We start from the raw sequence: 19,466 nt of genomic DNA on the forward strand, positions 1-19,466 counted from the left end.
AAGAAAAAACACCCAGAGACCCCCAGCAGTACCTCTACAACCTCTCTCCGTAATTGGAACCCCCTTTGAAAGGGTTGGTATGGATCTCATCGACCCTCTGCCACAAATGAAGAAGGGATATCAATATGCCCTAGTAATCGTGGATTACTCCACTCGCTTCCCGGATGCGTTCCCCCTGAAAGCCCCCACCTCCAGGAACATTGCCGTTAAGTTCCTGGAACTATTCTCATGGGTGGGGTTTCCTAAAGAAATCCTTACGGACCAGGGGACCCCGTTCATGTCAAGAGTCATGAAAGAAGTAGGTCACCTGCTTGGCCTCCACCAGATAAAAACATCTGTATACCATCCCCAGACCGACGGAGCGATATAACGGGACCCTGAAGTCCGTGCTGAAGAAGATGCTAACCGTGAACGGAAGCGATTGGGACCTACTACTTCCCTTGGCCCTATAAGTGATCCGAGGCCAGAAGCAGAGTAGTTTAGGCTGATCTCCTTTTGAGATGCTGTACGGGAGACAGCCCCGGAGCCTATTAGAGATGACCAAAGAGGTGTGGGAGGCAGAAACGACAGGAGAAACATGATCCCTATTGGAATATAGCCAAAATTTGAAGAACAAACTGGGGAAGATACGTGAATTGGCCTTTGCTCACCTGGAAGTCAGCCAGAGAAAGCAACAAACGCATTATGACAAGGGTAAGAAGTGGAGACAACTCCTCATTGGCGATTGGGCCCTCCTGTTACTACCCTCACCCACTAGGAAATTTCAGAACGAATGGCAAGGCCCGTACAAAATCATATAAACGATAGGGAAGACCACTTATCGGTTGCAACTGAGCGGGAGGAAAACCCAGATTTTTCATATAAACCTTCTAAAGAAGTGGTTGGGAGCACCACCCGTGTCATCCAACCGCTACTCCTATAGGAAACATCCCCGAGACCACGCTGGGAGAACTGGTGATCAACGACGAGTTGTATCTGAGCGAGCAAGAGGGACTACAAAAGATACTACGACCTTTCGAGCCGATCTTTTCCAACCTTCCGGGTATAACCCAATTGACCGAAGACCGGATAGAGACCCCTGCGGGTGTCACCGTCAAGCAACGTCCTTACAGGATCCCTGCAGCCAAGAGGGAAGCCATAAAGAAAGAAGTGGAGGAAATGATAAGACGGAGTGATCCGTCCATCCAGAAGTGAGTGGTCTTCACCCATCGTGATGGTGCCCAAGCCTGACGGAAGCAGCAGATTCTGCATGGACTTCAGGGCGTTAAATGCAGTATCCTCCTTTGACGCATACCCCATTCCCCGGATCAATGAGCTAATCGAGAAACTAGGGGACGCAAAATATATCATTACCCTAGACCTGACGAAAGGGTACTGGCAAGTACCATTAAGGGAGGAAGATCGGAAGAAAACCGCCTTCGCTACACCAGATGGACTCTACGAGTTCAATGCCCTCCCAATCGGTTTACATGGTGCCCCGGCCACCTTCCAGAGGTTAATGAATGAGGTATTAAGAGGACACCAGGAATACAGCTCGGCGCATCTCGATGATATCATCATCTTCAGTCCGTCATGGGAGGAACACCTTCACCACCTGCAGGTCATCCTACAACAACTACGCGGAGCCGGACTGCATATCAACGCAAAGAAATCCAGGATCGGGTTCCAGAAAGTCAAGTACCTAGGGTACATGTTGGGACACGGAGCCATAGAACCACAGCTCGAGAAAGTGAGGGCCATCGCCGATACCCCTTTTCCCAAAAACACGAAAGAAATGAGAGCCTTCTTGGGGGTGGTAGGCTACTACCGGAGGTTCATCCCCTCGTTTTCGGATGTAGCAGCTCCCTTGACGGACACCTTAAAGATACATCCCAAGAACCATGACTTCCTAAAACCATCTCCGGCAATGTGGAAAGCTTTCCAGACATTAAAAAAAGCCATTACGACCAGCCCCGTGCTTGCATCCCCTGACTTCACAAAACCCTTTATTCTGCACACAGACGTCTCCGACTTTGGAATCGGGCCGTACTGTCACAGGACATGGGGGTTGGGGGAGAACAGCCAATCCTCTACATCAGCCGCAAGTTGTTCCCCAGGGAGGTGAGATATCCCACAATAGAAAAAGAATGTCTCGCCATACGGTGGGCTGTAGACAAACTGCGCTATTACCTGGAGGGGCATCTATTTATTCTGTATACCGACCACGCCCCTCTTTTATGGATGAGTAGGAACATCTCTAACAACCCAAGGGTCATGAGATGGTTCCTTGCCCTGCAGCCCTTCAGGTTCCAAGTCTGCCACAGAAAAGGGAAGGACAATGCCAACGCGGACTATCTGTCCCGGTTTCCTCTCCCCGAACGGGAGAATCCTAGGGGGGAGGTGTGTGAGGAGGGGGACCCGGACTCGGGTCCTCCAGACAAGGACTCGGGTCCTCCAGAGCTTATGATGTTAGGCAATTCAGCCATTCCCAGTCCTTTGTTGGACTGGCCCCCGTGTATGGGCCCAACGCCCCAACCAAAGTCCCATATAAAGAGTCTAGGCATCTGGCTGGACACCAATCTTAGCTTTTTGCAGCAAGCAACTACTCTGTCCGCCATATGCTTTGGGCTCATGCGTATGCTGAGAAAGGTGTTACCACTCCTCCCCTTCGAAGCTCGCAGAATAATGGTGCAAGCCATCATTTTGTCCCGTTTGGACTATGGGAACTCCCTATATTTAGGGGCTCCCACCTCCACAATAAGAAAGTTGCAGGTGACACAAAACGCCGCAGCCCGCCTCCTGTTAGGCCTCAACAAACGGCAATCAGCGACCTTGGCCCTGAGGAAACTGCACTGGCTTCCTATTAAAGCCAGAGTGTTGTTTAAATCTCTGTGTATCATGCACAAAGCCATGTGGAAGACTGCCCCTACTATGATCTGCTCCCTGGCAAAACCCTACCTTCCTCACAGATCACTGCGATCTAGCACTGCTTTCCTGGCTACTGTCAATAAGATCAGACGCACCAGATGGGGTGGGAGTTCCTTCTCTTGGAATGCCGCGAAGGAATGGAACTCTGCCCACTCTCCTTCGCAGTGAACCCAGCCTTCTAAAATTTCGGAAGGATTTGAAAACGTATCTGTTCATTTAATTTTCTTCCTTTTTAATAGTATGACTGTACACAGCGCTACGAGGCCTCCGGGTTGTTTGCGCTTTATAAAACCCGATTAATAATAATAATAATAATAATTCATTTATTTATTTTTGGCATTTCTTAAGCGAGAACAAATGCCCGCAGGCATCTCGGCGCTGTGCTGTTGAAAACTCTCCTTAGCTTGGCGTCAGACTTTTAGAGGTTAAATAGCCATGTTTTCAATTTCTTCCTGAATGACAGGAGATTTGGACTGGATCTTATGGATTGAGGAAGTGTATTCCATAGTTTTGGGGCGGCAACCAGGAAACGTCTGTCTCCCCAGTTGACTAACTTAGTCCGAGGAACAATCAGATCGTTCAGCTTAGCTGAACGGAGTGGCCGGGAAGGGATAAATGGAACCAGGTGGTCTCTCGGGAATTGAGGTGCTTGTTGGTGTAATGATTTGTAGACAATGCACAATGTTTTGAATTTAATTCTGTTCCTGATAGGAAGCCAGTGAAAGCTTTTCAAGACTTCAGTTATAGGTTTGAATTTGGGAATGTTTGAGAGAAGTCTCGCTGCTGCGTTCTGAACTGTCTGCATTTTCTTGATGACTCTAATTTGGGCATTGGCGAACAGGCCATTGCAATAATCTAATGCAGACAGGACAAGAGCGCTAACTAATGTCTTGCCTACATCTTTGGGGAGGAAAGGAAGGATCTTCTTTACCAAGCGTAATTTGTAGAACGCTGTGGCGGCCGTTTGGTTGGCATGAGCCATAAAGTTCAGGTTGTCGTCAAACATGACGCCCAAATTTCTCACCTTCGTGGTTGGTTTCGGTAAGGTTCCAAAGGATGACGGCCACCCTGCCAGGGACCAGGTAGGGCTGAGGTGGCCAAAGGTTACCACCTCGGTTTTATCAGAGTTCAGTTTTTAGCAGTTTGATGACATCCATTGTCCGATAGCCAACATACCTGCTTTAAAATTCTCCACTACTGTTTCCCCATCATCTCTGACGGCCAGGATCAACTGGGTGTCATCCGCATATGAGGTAAGGTTCATCCCATGTGCTTTGATTGTTTTTGCAAGGTCCGACACATAGATGTTAAATAGTGTCGGACTCAGGGATGAACCTTGGGGTACCCCACATGGCAAGGACAACTCGGCAGATTCGAATTGTCCTAAGATGACTGCCTGGGATCTGTCCGCCAGAAAGGATGCCAGTAATTTTTTAGCCAGGCCTTGCACGCCCATCTTTTCAAAACGGTTGACCAAGATCATGTGGTCAACCGTGTCGAAAGCGGCCGATAGATCCAGGAGCACCAACAGTGCTGCACCTCCTCGGTCCCGGATTCGTCGGATGTCATCCGCCGCTTTGATGAGCGCCGTTTCAGTTCCATGAAACTTGCGGAATCCAAATTGGGTTTCATCGAGCAGGTGGTGTTGCTCGATAAATTCCGCAAGTTGAATGTTCATGGCTTTCTCAGCAATTTTAGCCAGAAGCGGAAGGTTAGCTATAGGCCTGTAGTTTTTCAACTCCGTTTTATCTAATCCAGATTTTTTCAGAAGAGGCTTTAGTAAGGTCTTTTTTAGAAGGCTGGGGAAAATTCCTGTGCGGAACATTAGATTACAGATTTGTGTTATGACAGGAATCACAGTGTTCATTAATGGACGGAGAGTTTGCAAGGGACAAGGATCCAATGCTGAGCCGGATTTAATAATGTCCTGGGTTTGATTATCTGTGATTTCCATAAACTGGGGAAAAATGTTGTCAGTAGGTGGCATTGTTATATCCTCAGTGCTGTGTTTATCAGCGGAATTAAATGCTGAGAAGATATCATTCACTTTAGTGAAAAAGAAGGATGCTAGTGAATCACAGAAACTTTGCGAGCAAGGAGGGTTCAAGTCGGGAACATCTCCTGCAAGCTGTTTGGTTATGCCAAAGAGCTTTTTAGAGTTTTTTGCGCTTTCGATTTGCTCGCTATAGTACCTTTTTTGGCCTCTATGATCAGGAGTTTGTATTGAGTCTGAAGCTCCTTATACGTATTTTTACTTTCATCGTCATAGTTTTTCCTCCAGTGTCTCTTTGTTCCTACATATCTGTTTATGTTTTCTAAGTTGTTCTGTGTACCAGGGTGCTGATGGGGAACTTCTATTCCTGGACATTCTTTTGACTGGAACTAGTTTGTTGGTGGCCTGGTCCAGCCAGGTTTGGTATTGTTTTGTAGCGGTTTCTGGGTCATTAGACAAGATGGGTTTGGAGGTGTCTAGTGCTGCCTTAAGGTTGGGGATATTGATGTCTTTCCACACCTTAAATGATTCCTGTTTAGGGGTAGGTATTTAAACAGTGGGGGTTTCGTTAATTTCTATCGTACCTAGTACCAAGTAATGGTCAGTCCAAGTCATTGGCAAGATATCCGTAACTAGCAGATTATCTAGATTAGTAAATATTCCGTCTAGTGTGTGTCCTGCATTGTGAGTGGGTCCCATCACCAGCTGTGATAAACCGAAGACCTCCATTTCTGACTGTAGAGACATGGTGTCTTTGTCTTTGTTGCAGTCCAAATGGAAATTGAAGTCTCCTAACAGTGTTATGGATTTCTCAGTTGCAAACTCCTCTAAGATGGTGGCGATTTCTGTGAGAAATATCGACCGAATTTCAGGTAGTCTTACCTGTTTACCTGTTCATATGTCCCCTCTTTTTGAACAGCACACTGACGCCTGGAAAACCACAGACGTCGACGTCTACAAGCCCTTGCAGATCACGGAGGACCCATGTTTCTTTAATTGGGCGGAGCCGGACCTGGGACCCGCCCTCCGTTCACCGCTAAAACCCAGCACTGAATTCACACAGGTGTGTGTTACGCCCGGAGGAGAAGAAGAGTGGCGCCAGGAGGAAGGAGCGGAGTGGAGGAAGGACGAGGAGAGCGAGGACGAAGCAGAGTGGAGGAAGGACGAGGAGAGCGAGGCGGAGTGGAGGGAGGAAGAGGAGAGCGAGGACGACGGAGGACGAGCGGAGGACGAAGGAGACAGAAGGGGAGGACCGAGGGGTCGAGAACACCGGAGGAAGACCGAGAGAGGAGCGAGGCTGCAGCGACACGCCAGGAGGCCAACGTGAAGGCGCATCGCCCAGCCACGCTTCCCGGGAAGTGTGGCTAGAGCAGGTACAGTCTCGTTTCCTGGGTTGGGTGGGACGTAAGCGGGTCAAGCCCCCCTGACTAGCCTCTAGTCATTCTGTGCACGAACCCCCCCCTTCACCTCACAAGTAGCGGGGTAGTTAGTAGGCAAGTGTGACTCCTCACTCCCTTTCCTAATTCAGAGAACACCGGTCATCAGACTAAAACTGTTTTCTCTTTCTTTTCTGTTGCTGTATACCGGCCCTCATTTGAAAACGGCGGAAGCCGGGACTACACCTCCCAGACGACAACGGGAGCTTGGACGGCGTGGAGCCATAAGAGAGGCAACGGAGGACGCTGAAAACCCCCTCCCTTACTATCGAGTGCCGGTCCAGAAAAGGCGGCTGTACAAAACAAAACCAGCGTTACCTACATCCCCGTTGTCAGTGGATTTGTTCGGCACCCCACCCGAAACCCCACACTAACCTATCCACCACTTAAAATGTACTTGCATGTTTCACTATACTAATTTAACACTAATCCTCTATGGGTCCCGGAGTAGCATGCTACCTGCCGAAAAGGCGATTTGACGCCTCGTAAGGGGTAGTAAGCGCTATATAAATGCAATTACAATACAATACAATATTTGCAAGTGCTGTGAATGCGCTGCCTCCGTTTCTGCCACCCCTAAAACTGCATCAAATTCTCAGGGGTGGAGATTGTGGTTTGCAACCATCAAAGAGAAAGCCTTCACTGCCAATTAACCGTAAAATAGTTCCAGACTGTGCACGAGTAATGTATGTTGCATTCAGTTATCAGCCACTTATCTTTCTATAAAGCATTTTTCAAACCGCTGAGAGGCAAAGCTGGCCTGATGTAAAGAGAGACTGGGGGCCCTATTAGACACCGCAGTCAAGCACTTTAGAAACACACTCAAGTGATGCAGATGCAAATCCTTCCAAATGGCACATCACAACTGGTAACGACCTCCGAAGACACACACAAGAGAATAATCATGTTCAAACAAATTCAAGCAAACACGCCAATGAATGCCCACAATCGAACAACCACCAGACTCAGGTCTATGATGCAGTCCAACCACGCTACAAGGAGCACAAATGGCAATATAGCGCTAAACAGTAAAACAAGACACCAAGGGGAACGCAACTGGACTTCCTACCCCTCCAGCAGGAATGGTCTAATACACCAGCAGTTCTAAAAGTACGATCTCACTGCCAACCTCCAGAGCCTAACATGCAGCACTCTCGGCTGTGCCACCCTCACCCATCCTCTCACACCCACAGCTCAGCCAAAAAGTGAAATTGGTCTCTAGCTGAAAGGCAGCAGCCTACTGCTTAAATCTGTAGTATAGGCGAGTATGGAGCTGGCACTAAGTTACAGGAGTTGTCATACAACATTCAGGGCTAAGAGGCCACTGGAGAGTCCCTAAGAATAATTAGGATGGGCTGAAGGATAAGAATAACATCGTAGAAACACGGTGGAGGAATGGGCACTTATTCAGGGGCTAAGGAGCTTCCAGTACGTGCTTCCGGATAGATGCAGGTGTTATGGTCTATTAGTTGGGAGACCAAGCCCGGACGATAGAGTAAAGCATCGCAGATTGTGCCACGCTTTTGATGCAGGCCCGTAAGAACACTTTCAAGCTGTGTGTAACATAATACAAATTTATAGCACAATGTGTTAGTGACAGTTTAAACTAACAGTTTGTTAGCAAACATATGAAAAGTGTGGGGGTTTGGCGGTACTGAAGGAAGAGTTCTGCAGGGTGTAATTCGAAAGCTGTAATCACGTAATGGCTCCAGGTAAAATGCCCCTTTGCCAACCATCTGAAAATGACTATTACACACTACTTCTCAGAGGACAGTTTGGGTGAAGAATGTGTTAAAATTGGCTTGCACCTCTCGAGTTTCTCATGAAAAGGATGGGTGGCTTGGTATTTTTAAATCTGGGAAGAGAGCTCCGACTGTAAGAAGCACAAAAGAGTCTTCATAGTCATGGGTGGAAAATTAAACTGCAGTGGTTGGAGAGACGGACAGCAACCCCTTCACAGGGCCTGCTTGTATAGTCTGTGTCAAAATGTGGTTTATATAGGGTCAGCCATGGACGGTCGAGCCTTCTCTTCGTCTATGACCGTGCACTTAACCAAGCGGAGGGCTATAGGGAGCTCAGGATTGGTGGCATAAAGAGAGCTGGAACCCCGGCCGATATCATTGTTTTACAACGGACACACTCTGTGGCCTTCTTTTTTATTTACAGTGTTGGCTGTGAAATCACAAGTGCACACAAATGTTGTGCTTTGCTTTATATTCGGGCTCGTCATGAAGTGCAGAGCAGTGACTAAGTGAAGCATGAGTCTGTGCACTCCCTGCAAACTGGGAAATGTACTTTAAATAAATAATAAACAAAAGTACTTACCGAAGAAGTTTGTTGATCCGGTTGTCTTTGGCAGCAGTCCACTGTTCTGTTCCCAGAAGAACCCCACAAAGCTTTTAAAGAAGAGCAAACAAACCTAACCAATCCTGGAGCTGTTCTCATGCCGTTTCAGTGCCACGATAGGTCGGAGCAGGCTCACACAGCACTCCTTTTTAGATTAGGAGTGCCTGCAGTCCGCCTGCCTGTTACACAGTTAGTATTGGTCTGGGTTTAAGTGCGCATGCTGGGCATGCCTTCGCAAGACAGCCGGCCAATCAGATATGTGCATTTTAGGCAAGTCACTCTTGCTAACAATCAGCAGCAGGAATTGCCTGCCCCGAAACACAGTGAGTGCTTGTTACTAAATCAAATTTGTGACTGCTGCACTCACAGTAGGCGGGACAAAACACACTTCCGCCCTGAAGGAGGAACCGCCACTGGCTTCACCCCTTTCATGGCATCACCAGGGGCTTTGCTTAAAGGCAATGCAAATGCCCAACACCTCAGAAACAGACATTCCAGTTCTTTCATGATCAAGCACACAATGTATAGGCTGCAGGGACAGTGAACCTCCCAGTCCTCTCACTTCTTTGGCAGCAGCCTCCAAGATGCTTTAACTTCCCCTTAGCGCCACCCGCCACCTCCCTGGGAGGCAGGAAAGGTTATTTTCTCCAGCAGTAGTAGGCCAAAACATTTCAAGCGTTGGTTGTGCAGATAGTGCAACAGGGCTAGACCCTGCCCTTCCTTTCTGACCTACCATATTTTCCAGTAACATCAGAACGACTTTCAGAGAACCACTTGTCTATCTTACTGCAGAAGGTTTAGGCTCTTGACGCAAGGGACCATAGAGAGAGCACCTTCCTCAGAAATCTGAACTGTAGGACATTCGTCCAATTTCGTAGTGCAGAAACAGGGCATAGGCCTTCCTCCCATTTTAGATTCCGGCCTCTCAATTTCCTCCTGCGGAAGGACAAATTCAAGATGCTCAATGTAGGAGGCTGGCTTAGTATATGGTGCACACTTATTTAAGTGATGCACCTTGCACTAATCCAGGCAAGACTAATGGTGATTTTAGTGGTGTTTGATAACCATAGAAAGCTCTCAAAGTGGTAGCTCTGGAAAGCAGCCTTCAGGCATATCTTGATGTAGTGTTAAGCATCTTGTATTCTGAGTTTAATCTTACGATGTAAGTTAAATGAAAAAGAACCTCACAGTGTATATATAAAAATACTTTATTTATTTCACAACACTCACTAACACACTTGTATATCCCCTACCCAGAGAGATCAACACAAAATACCACAGTACTTCAAATGCAATAAAGTATGTAGCACAAAACACAGTGCACTCCTGGGGGAGATCAAACCATATACTAGGAAAGTGGAATGCGAACTGAAGAAGAGGGTGGGACTTGCACCAGAAAACCCTGAGGAGCCTGGGACACAAGGAACCACCAACGGTAAGTACCCAGGAACTCCACAGAGGTTGTATGCAAAGTGGGAACACAGCCACATGACCAACTGAAGTCAATGGAGAAGTCACGGTTGCAGTTTTGCAGAAGAAGGACCCTTCCCAAAGAACCTCAAAGAATTCCCTTGAAGGACGGAAGGTTGGAGAGCCACCCCACCCGTGGATGTCCTGGGTACCAGGTTACCTACACCAGGGAAGCCAGGTGCATAGGGGTGAAGAGACATCGGAAACTTCCGGAGACAACAATGGAAGACTTGGAAGAAAGTGGTGAACAAATCTGATGGAATTCAAGGGTGGATTCTGGAAGTGAAAAACCTACAAGCAGAGGAGACAGAGTCTATACCACTCAGGACTAACCAGGAAGCATAGAAGAGCCAAGCCCACCAATATCAGAAAGTTCAGGAGAATAGACAGTGACTTTGTCGCTGCAGCTGTGAGGAGCTATTTAAAGCCTGAAAATCTCTCGAGTGCAGAGCCTACAATCCTTGGCAGTGGCACGCCAATGAGGTTCAGAGGGTTTCGGTCCTAGTGGTTCCGAACAGGGATACTGGCCTCAAAATTGCAGAGGACAGGTCAGGCCTCGAAGGAGTTGCAAAACCACCACTTGTGTCGCTGAGCCTCGAGAAGTCCGTAGGACAGGAGCAGCCGAAAGGTCAGCTGTGTTGCTCTGCCTGTAACTGCAGGGGAGTGACTCCTATACTCCAATGGAGATTACGTTGGGTGTCCTTGATCCCCACAGGTTTAGTGAAGAACCTGGAAAAAAAACAGACAACGTGGACTAGCAGAACAGAGACCAGGAGCAGCAGTCTTCCTTGATGCAGTCTCTGTTCCAGACGAAGTCCAGCGAAGTTCAAGTGTCCAGACTGTCGAAGAGTTTCAGTCTTGACCACAACGAATCTAAGGAACAACCCACAGTTAAGCCCTTAAGTACCCTAGGGAAAGGGTTGGACAACTCGAGGCTGGACAGAGGGGAGGATACTCCCATGTCTTATTGTCCAGTTTCGCGCCAGTGCGGGAACCAAGGGATCCCTGAACTGGTTCCAACTGGAGTATGCAAGAAAGGCACCAAATGTGCCCTTCAAAGCAGTCTGGTGGCGCTGGCAAACACCCCCACTCCAGCCCAATACACTAAGTCCTGTCTGAGAGGTGAAAGCAAAAGAATGGGTCACACTTCCCAGTGACAGGAAAGCTATTCTTCTACCTTCCCTTGCTCGAGCTTGGCTCAACATCAGGAGGGCAGAATCAGGATTGTGGTCGGAAGCAGCACTAGCTTGCTGTCAGACCCTGAAACGCTGTTACCAGGAGTACATGGGGATACCCCAAGGGAGCCTCCCAGTACATGGGATCATACTTCCAACACTAGAATCGGTGTTGGGGGATGATTCCAACATGTTTGATACTAAACATGACCAGGTTCAGTGCAGGCATTATATAGTTGGACATCTTGTAATGACTGATGCCCACTATATGTATTAAAATGGTTGACCACACTTGTAAAGCCTGGAGAATCGACTCCATGGTTGGTAGGCGTATCCTGCTCATGCAGGGGCACCCTCGCACTTATAACCAAGCACCCTGCCACAGGGCTGAATTATGGATTTTAAGTGACCTTAGATAGAAGGAAACCTAGAGGTAGGTGATCTGCAATTTATCATTCAGTGTGGATCTCCTTCTTCAACAGGAAGAACTCTGGTTTGATCCCTGTGCCACTGCTGAGAACACGCATTGTCAGCACTTCTACATCCGTGAATTCTGTAGATGGTTCTCTCTCACAGTTATTTATGCAATTCGTAACACTACCTCATGCCCAGAGTTCTGAAAATCAGGAACAATGGGACCCTGGTCATAGTAGTCTATCTAGATTGGGCAAAGAAGGTGCGGTAGCCAGGTACTTTTGGGTATAAACCAATGTTTCCTCTAATTCCATCTAATTTTTTTCCTCTATGTGCGGCAGTGGAGGGTCTCTGTGCGCTGCAACCATGGCTATGTGCGCCAGGAACCAAACCGAGCATGTCTGCGGCACCAAATAGCACTCAAAACGTTTACTTTAAAAAGTGAAAAGATGATGCATTTTCACATATACAGAGCCACAATAAGGGTCTTAAGGGCAGTTTGCTAATTTATTGTATTGCCTGTATTTTCATTCTTGTGTCTCTGACTGCTGTTGTCTGTCTTCCCCGCTGCCTGTACGTGGTCCATGCCCCGTTTTCTTCCCTCTGTTCCCCTCGCAATCCCCGTGCTCTCTCTGCCCGGTCTTTCCTTCTGTACTCCTCGCTGCCCTTGTCTCTGCCCAGTTTTCCCTTCTGTTTCCCTCGCTGCCCCCGGGCCTCTCTGCCCGTTCTGCCTTCTGTTCTTAGCTGCCCCTATATTTCTGTATTCTGCCTCTATGCCACTCGTTTTTTGTGCCTTTCTGTCCTCTGTTCCACTCGTTTTTGTGCCCTTCTGCCCTCTGTTCCACTCGTTTTTTGTGCCTTTTAGCACTCTGTTCCACTTCGTTTTCCTCGTTTTTGTGCCCTTCTACCCTCTGTTCCACTAGTTTTTTGTGCCCTTTAGCCTTCTGTTCCACTTTATTTTCCCCTCGTTTTTTGTGCCCTTCTGCCCTCTGTCCCACCCCTTTTTTTGTGCTTTCTGTTCTTGTGTTCCACTTGTTTTTGTGGCTTTCTGCCCTCCGTCCCACTCGTTTTTTGTGCCTTTCTGCCAGCCGTCCCACTCGTTTTTTGTGCCTTTCTGCCCGCCGTCCCACTCGTTTTTTGTGCCTTTATGCTCACTGTCCCACTCGTTTTTGTGCCTTTCTGCCCTCTTGCCTTCTGTTCCGCTCGTTCCCCAGCCATTGTGGCCTTTTGTTTAAATATTGCTGATAATTATTGCTGATAATCAGAGCCCCTTCACGGCCCACAGCCTGCCCCGCTCCCACACAGCCGCAAGCGCAATAATACCCACAATCCCCACCAGCCCCCCCCCCCCCGCCTCCTTACCTGCACTCTTCACGCCCGCTCCACCGCCACCACTGGAAAAGTGCTCATGTTCGCGCCGCTCGCTTTTTAAAAGCAGAGAGACGCTCTAGCGACGTCCTATGTGCGCGCTCCACGCTAGGTGGTGCGCGCTGACTTGGGGGGAGGTACGCGCGCGGCCTAGAGGAAACAGTGGTATGAACATCTGTCCATCAATTCGGCAGCCCCTTTAGAAAAATCTTCTGTTCCACCAGCAGGGCAGGTCTTACACCTTAACTGGACTATCGAGCCTCATATGTGTGGAAGTGGAGCGGCGGGGTCAGTTAACTGCATTCAATCTCCCTCCCGAAGAAGAGGGTTTCATCCTTGCAGTTCGGAGTCCTTGACAAAGTCTATTTGCGCCAGACTCTTGGACAAGTTTGAGGCCTGGTGTGGCGCCAACAATAAGTACCTGTTCTAGGCTAAACTCTCTGATGTAATGTTGTTTGTTTGTCTTTGGTCCAGCAAACACTTGCAGTGGACACTGGTATAGGTGTCATGTTGGTCCTTTCAGTGTTCAACAGACCAGTCGTCCTTGTACAAATCAACTGTTCTTGTGTCCAAGGGTGGATCAAGGAAGATGAAGACCTGAAAGCAGAGGGGACAATGTTCACAGTCACTAGCCAGTGACTGGTGTGGAACCAGGAAGGAACCAGATGAAGTCGTCGCGATCAGGTGAAGAGTGGACGCTTGACTGTGCAGCCACGTGGACCAGGAGGTGTCTTCGACGACCAGGATGGAGGCACGAGCTGTCCCACGCAGGCTCTCGCTGTCGGCGGTGTTGGTTCCGGATTCGGCGTCAACAGGCCTTGGCAAAGGCAACCCACGCGGTGAGTGGAAAAGGCGTCTGGTGCGGACCAGGAGGGTCCGGGGTACTTCTCCTTTGCAGGGAAGCAAGGGCCAGTCTGGAGCAACCAGACCAGCGGTGTGGATTTCAAGGATCGTCGTCTAGGAAGCCACTAGCCAGCCGGCAGGGGACCAGACACCGCATCGAGCAGCAATCAAGCAAAAGGGCCCCACGCAGATCTCATGGATGCTGGAGGGCTGATCTTCTGTGCAGGAGCTGCTCGAGGTGGGGCTTATCAATCCCCAAAGCACTTTGTCGAGGATGCCTCTGAAGTCGTGCTGGAAGCGAAGTGCAGTTTCTTCAAGATGGCCGGTCCCACGTGTCTCGTCGCACCCACGGATCTCAGCTGTGCTGCAGATGTAGGTTGAGGTCGGAGAGGTCTGGAAGTCCGGGTCTCGTCGGGCTCTGAAGTCTGGATCCACTCGGGAAGACGACAAAGTGAACCGCTGGAACGCTTGATGGTGCCTGCTTGTGCAGGGTGGTCACTCCTTGGCCACACGGGAGATTTCTTCAGTCTTCTGTGGAGCAGAACGTCAAAGTCCAGGGTTTCTTCTTGTAGAGTTTCAAATCAGGATTAATCCAATTTGGAATGGGACCAGCTCCTACCTTTATTCTCCTAAAGGGGGCTGTACTATCACTAGGTCCCTCCTATGGCTGGGACCAGGAAGGGGGGTGGTTACACCCCCCTATCTCTTGTCCGGTTTCGCGCCAGAGCTGGGGCTGAGTGCCCCAGCAACTGGTTTGAACCAGTGTATGCACAGGGACACCTTGTGTGCCCCAGGCATGTCTCATTCCTTTCAGGCCTGTCCTACCCAATACACAAAATCCTGTCTGGGGTGGTGCTAGCACCTTCCAAGACAGGAAACCCTTTGTCCAGGACTCCCTCGCTGGAAGGTCTCCCAGCAGCAGGAGGTCAGACTTCTGTCTGTGGTGGCAGCATCTATTTTGTGATGCTGAGGCTCGAGTCAACTTTAACCGGGGTTCACAGTTACATACATGTCGTGTCCCTCTAAAAGGGTGGAATGCTACCTCCGTCGCCAGAATTGGCGAGGGGATAGTATTCCAATTCATATGACACCTTACTCGACATGTTTTGATAATGCTATGCCAAAGTTAGCAATAACCGCAAGGACTATAATGCACTTAAGTGTATATGGTATAGCGTTATCATGGAAACAGCTAAAGGACTTGGTTCCGAAAGCTGCAGACAGGCTCAGCTTATGCGAGAGCACTATCTCACATAATTCCAAGCACTCTCCCTCCAGGATTGTTAAGGCCTGCCATAGGAGTGACTAATAGGAGTATATGTGTCCATTTTAGGTTTTGATATAGGTATACTATATCTAAAGCAAAGGGTGATTACACCACCTTGCCCCAGCTGATTGATCAGCCAGTTGTGTCAGATTTGGATGGCCAGCCAGGGGTGGCATAATACATGCTGCAGCCCCTGGTAGGCCTTGGGTTCACTTATGCCCTGGGTACCTATGGTACACTGTACAAGGACTTACAAGAGTGACCCAATACCAATTGGTAAAAGCACCTAAAGTACATGGATGTAAATTTAGAGAGAGAACAGCTAGGCTGTGGGTCTGATTAGCAGGCCCACAGCCAGGCAAAGTCATAAACCAGTGAAGCAAAAATCGGGGGTGACCATAGGATTGCAGACCCTACTCTCCAACAAGGGGTACCCCTACAACCTCAACCAAAGACGGGACGAGAAGGGTACGTCGACCCTTGTGGCGCAGCCAGGGCCAGCAGCTGCCGGCGCCGTAGTGGTATCACCTCGGCCTCAGACAGAATCGCCACCTGTATAAAGGGCCGAGGGGGGCTCGGGATGCGACCCGAGCCCTGGCGACCTCCCGCGACACCACAGGGACTCCCGCAGGAGTTTGCGGTGAGGCAGAGGCACCGTGGTCCGAAGGAGGGACTCCCGAAGGGCCGCACCCCAACGGCACCACATCCTCCAAGCCTGGAGCCGAACCAGTCGGCGCGGGGCCGAAGCCGCCAGCGATGACCCAGAGGGCCCCGCATGGCACAAGAGATCCGCCGACGTCCCAGGAGGCAAAGGAGGAGGAGGAGAAGCGAGCGAGGCCTGCAAAGCTCCATTATGATCCTCCCCCAAGCACCACATGCAAATGAGGTGAGGGTCCGTCGCCGACATCAAGCATTCACAAGACTAACACGTATAGAGGCCCGAAGGCATTCGCGCATTGTTCCCACAACACACGAAAGATCGGAGGGAAAGGCCTAAAGAGGCTCAGAGCATGAACCGGATCCGCATTGCACACGGAAAAGGAAAAAACTGAGGTAGGCGCGTCGGGTGGGACTTATGTGACTTCGCTGACGTCACGTACGCGGACGACGCCTGGTCAGAGCCGCGTGATGCCGTCCTCCCGGCGCGCAGGGATGCTGGGCAAAAAAATTCCGGATCCAGTCTCACGCCTGGGGATAATTCTACGTAAAGGAATCTCAGCCGCGTAGCTAGGGGGGGGGGCGGTCCGCCCCAGGCGGCACCTTTTTTGAGGCGGCACCATGCACAGGCTGGCACTGACTGTCTGGTGGACCGTGGACTGGAGGAGGCCGAGGCCCGTTGCGGCTGTGGCGGCCTCTGCTGACTGTAGGGCGGGCGGCAGAGCAGCACTTCACTTGTTACCAGCCAGAGCTAAAGCACTAAGCACAGAGTTCTTATGGGCAATTTGGGCATAAATACTGTAGTGTAAACTTTCTGCGACATGTGATGACCGTTGTTGTTGGCCTGCACCTCCCCCGCCCCTTCCCTCGCCGCACTGTAAGCAGTGTGACGCGTTACGCGCTCACGCCCGCCCCGCGCCCCCTACGCTCGTCATGTAGGAGTCGGAGGAGTGCGTCACTGTGGAGACCGAGACCATTCCCTTTTTTGCATCTTCTTGCCTGCAGTCTCAACCTGCACACGGCCAGGGGCAGCGGCACGCACACACGTACAAGGTGATGATTAAGGATAAAGAACCTGGTGACCGTGACCGCCAGTCCTCCAATTACTATCATTGCACAGTGCACGACGGGCGGCACGCACCAACAGTCCAGTCTAGTAACTAGTAGTTGCTCTGTCACTACAGTACTACCAGGTTGTGGCTGAGGTGAGGTCCGGGTCAGCGCAGGCCACGCCGCAGGATGATTCATTTCACTTTCGGCTTCATTTCACTTTCTGCCTGCCGGGCCCCCAGGAGTTGTTCCTGCCGTCGGACAGTTTAATTATAAGGCAAGACAATCTGGCCGTCCCCGGGGTTAATCTCCAAATTGGGAGAGCAGGTGCTCTATGCTACGTGCCTTTAAAATGCACAGCCACGTACTACACACTGCACTGCATAAGCTTCTAGCGTTCAAGCACCCCTTTATGAACATTTCCTGCACCTGTCTGCAGCCAAGGAGGTGACAGACACTTCAGCGACCCAGGCATTGGCATCAGTTTGGCTTTATTTTACCAGCTGCACCACCCAGCCTTGGTAAGTGTCAAAAATTAAACCCTACTGTGCTGATTATAAATCTTGTTACTGATGGAGTTTTTGTCAACCTACAGTTGACTCGCCATGATTTAGTAGAACAAAGGGTTTCTCTGCTGTAAAGTCCAAACATGTACTGTGTACCATGATCCAAGCTGCTTATTCAGCAAACGGTATTTGGGGAGGTCGGATACCTGTGAGGTATTTGTCATACAAAGATATTTTTTTATTACTTGTGGAACTTGACCTAAAAAAACGCCTGAGAGTGGGCTGAATCCTCTACAAATTAGCCTTTAAGCAGCAGGGCACTATCAGCTGCCTGCTGTGCTGGTCAGTTACTTCTGGCTGAAGTTCTGCCCTTCTTCGAGGCTGCACCTCAGCCTGATGCTACCTTGCCCAAATGAAATGCCCAGGGGGTGCGTGCTAGTGTCTGCTGTGGTGACGACTTGTGAAAGTGCTGGCTCACATTTAGAGATAATCCTGTGTGTGTATTATGGTACACATTTTGCCAGATGTGCGGGTGCACATTCACAAGCTACAGAGTGGGTTCACTGCATGTTTCTTTGTAATCTCACATGTGCGGCGATGGGAAGAGGGTTAGTGCACGTTTGCCTGTTGTGGTGCTGGAAGGTGCTAACTTGGTAGTGCTGAGGTGGTTGTGTGTTGATTGGAGAGTGTCTAGGGCTGAGGTGGGGTTGCCAGCCTGGTGGTGTGGGAGAGTATTGAGAGGATGATATAGTGGTAAAGTGATGCAGAGATATTTTAAGGCGGTCCAGTGGGGCGTTAGTGTGTTGTTGGTGGGTAGCAGAGAGGTGATGGTTGGTGGTAGTCTGTCTTTTGCTGTGAAGTAGTATTATGTGAGTGAGGATTATGGTATGATGGTGACTGAGGATGTGCGGTAGTGTTATGTGGCAGTGCAGTGGTCAACATAGTTATGGAAATCTATGGGTTGGTAGCATGGTTCGGAGGACGAAGCGTTGTCCTGTTGGTGGCAGAGAATTTCTGGGACTGGTAGATTACCTCTTGGAGACTCCGCCAGTAAAGGGCTTGGAGTGATGGAGTTCTGTGCATTGTAATTTTGAAATACTTTAGCCGGAGTTAATCCTTGGCAAAGGGAGCTCTAGGTATTACTAACAGTACAGGCTTTGTGTGCTGGGTTGGTTCTGATTGCTAGGTGTGATATTTTCATAATTTATTTGTAATCCAGATTCCGCCACCACAGACATTTGCAGCAGTTTAATCCTTTTAGAGTGTCTCTCTCATTGCTGGTTGCTCAAATGGGTGTAATTACACACACATTGTTTTTCTTAGGTATATCATGAGTGCATGATTGTAAGCCCATTATGAAATTTAACAAACTGGATTTTGCTTTGGGGTTGTGCTAAAAAAAGTGGCGCAATCCCAATGCAAAATCTGGGCCTCAACTAATTTAACATTTTTAAAAAAACCCTGCCACAGCTCTCTGATGGATGTCACATGTGGTTTTTCTGAGTCCCCAGATAGATCATGCAGTCTGTGTGTTACCTTTTGTACTGCCAGTCACCGGTGTATTAAACTGTCTAGGCTTTCATCGTGTCATGTATGTGCATGTAACTTGCATGATCGAGGTAACTGTTAGCAGCAATACTATGTGTCTCTCCTCGGAGACTCGGACATCTTCTGCTCACCGTCCTTTTTCCCCAGCACCCCCCCTCCTTTCCCCCCCCCCCAAGGGGCGGCAATCTGAGGGGTAGCCCCGGGCGCCACAAGCTCTAGCTACGCCCCTGAGGAATCTGCGGCTAGTAGTATCTATCAGATAAAAAGTGCAGCGAAGTTGCAGCCGTAACAATGCTAGTCAATGTTTGGCAAACTCCCCTGCCCAAAGAATCTTTAGTTCCTGCTTTTCCTTTTCTGGCCAATTAGATGAAGTAGAACTGAACTTCTATTTTACTGCAGCAAGCACAAGAGTCTGCAGAAGGATTTTATTTTGAATAATTTAGGACCTGGCTTCTTTAAAGGCATTCGAGAAAGTGTCCATCCCAT

The 19,466-nt window shown here is 49.3% G+C and overlaps 1 protein-coding gene across 1 annotated transcript in view; it reads right to left on the reverse strand.

The window, feature by feature from the left end:
* Window positions 1–19,466, reverse strand: part of LOC147706789 (exportin-5-like) — a 1,247,062-nt gene that overhangs the window by 284,414 nt on the left and 943,182 nt on the right. The window lies entirely within an intron of this gene.

The sequence above is a fragment of the Lissotriton vulgaris genome, chromosome 6 (assembly GCF_964263255.1).
Source record: "Lissotriton vulgaris chromosome 6, aLisVul1.2, whole genome shotgun sequence".
In the NCBI taxonomy this organism is placed as follows: Eukaryota; Metazoa; Chordata; class Amphibia; order Caudata; family Salamandridae; genus Lissotriton; species Lissotriton vulgaris.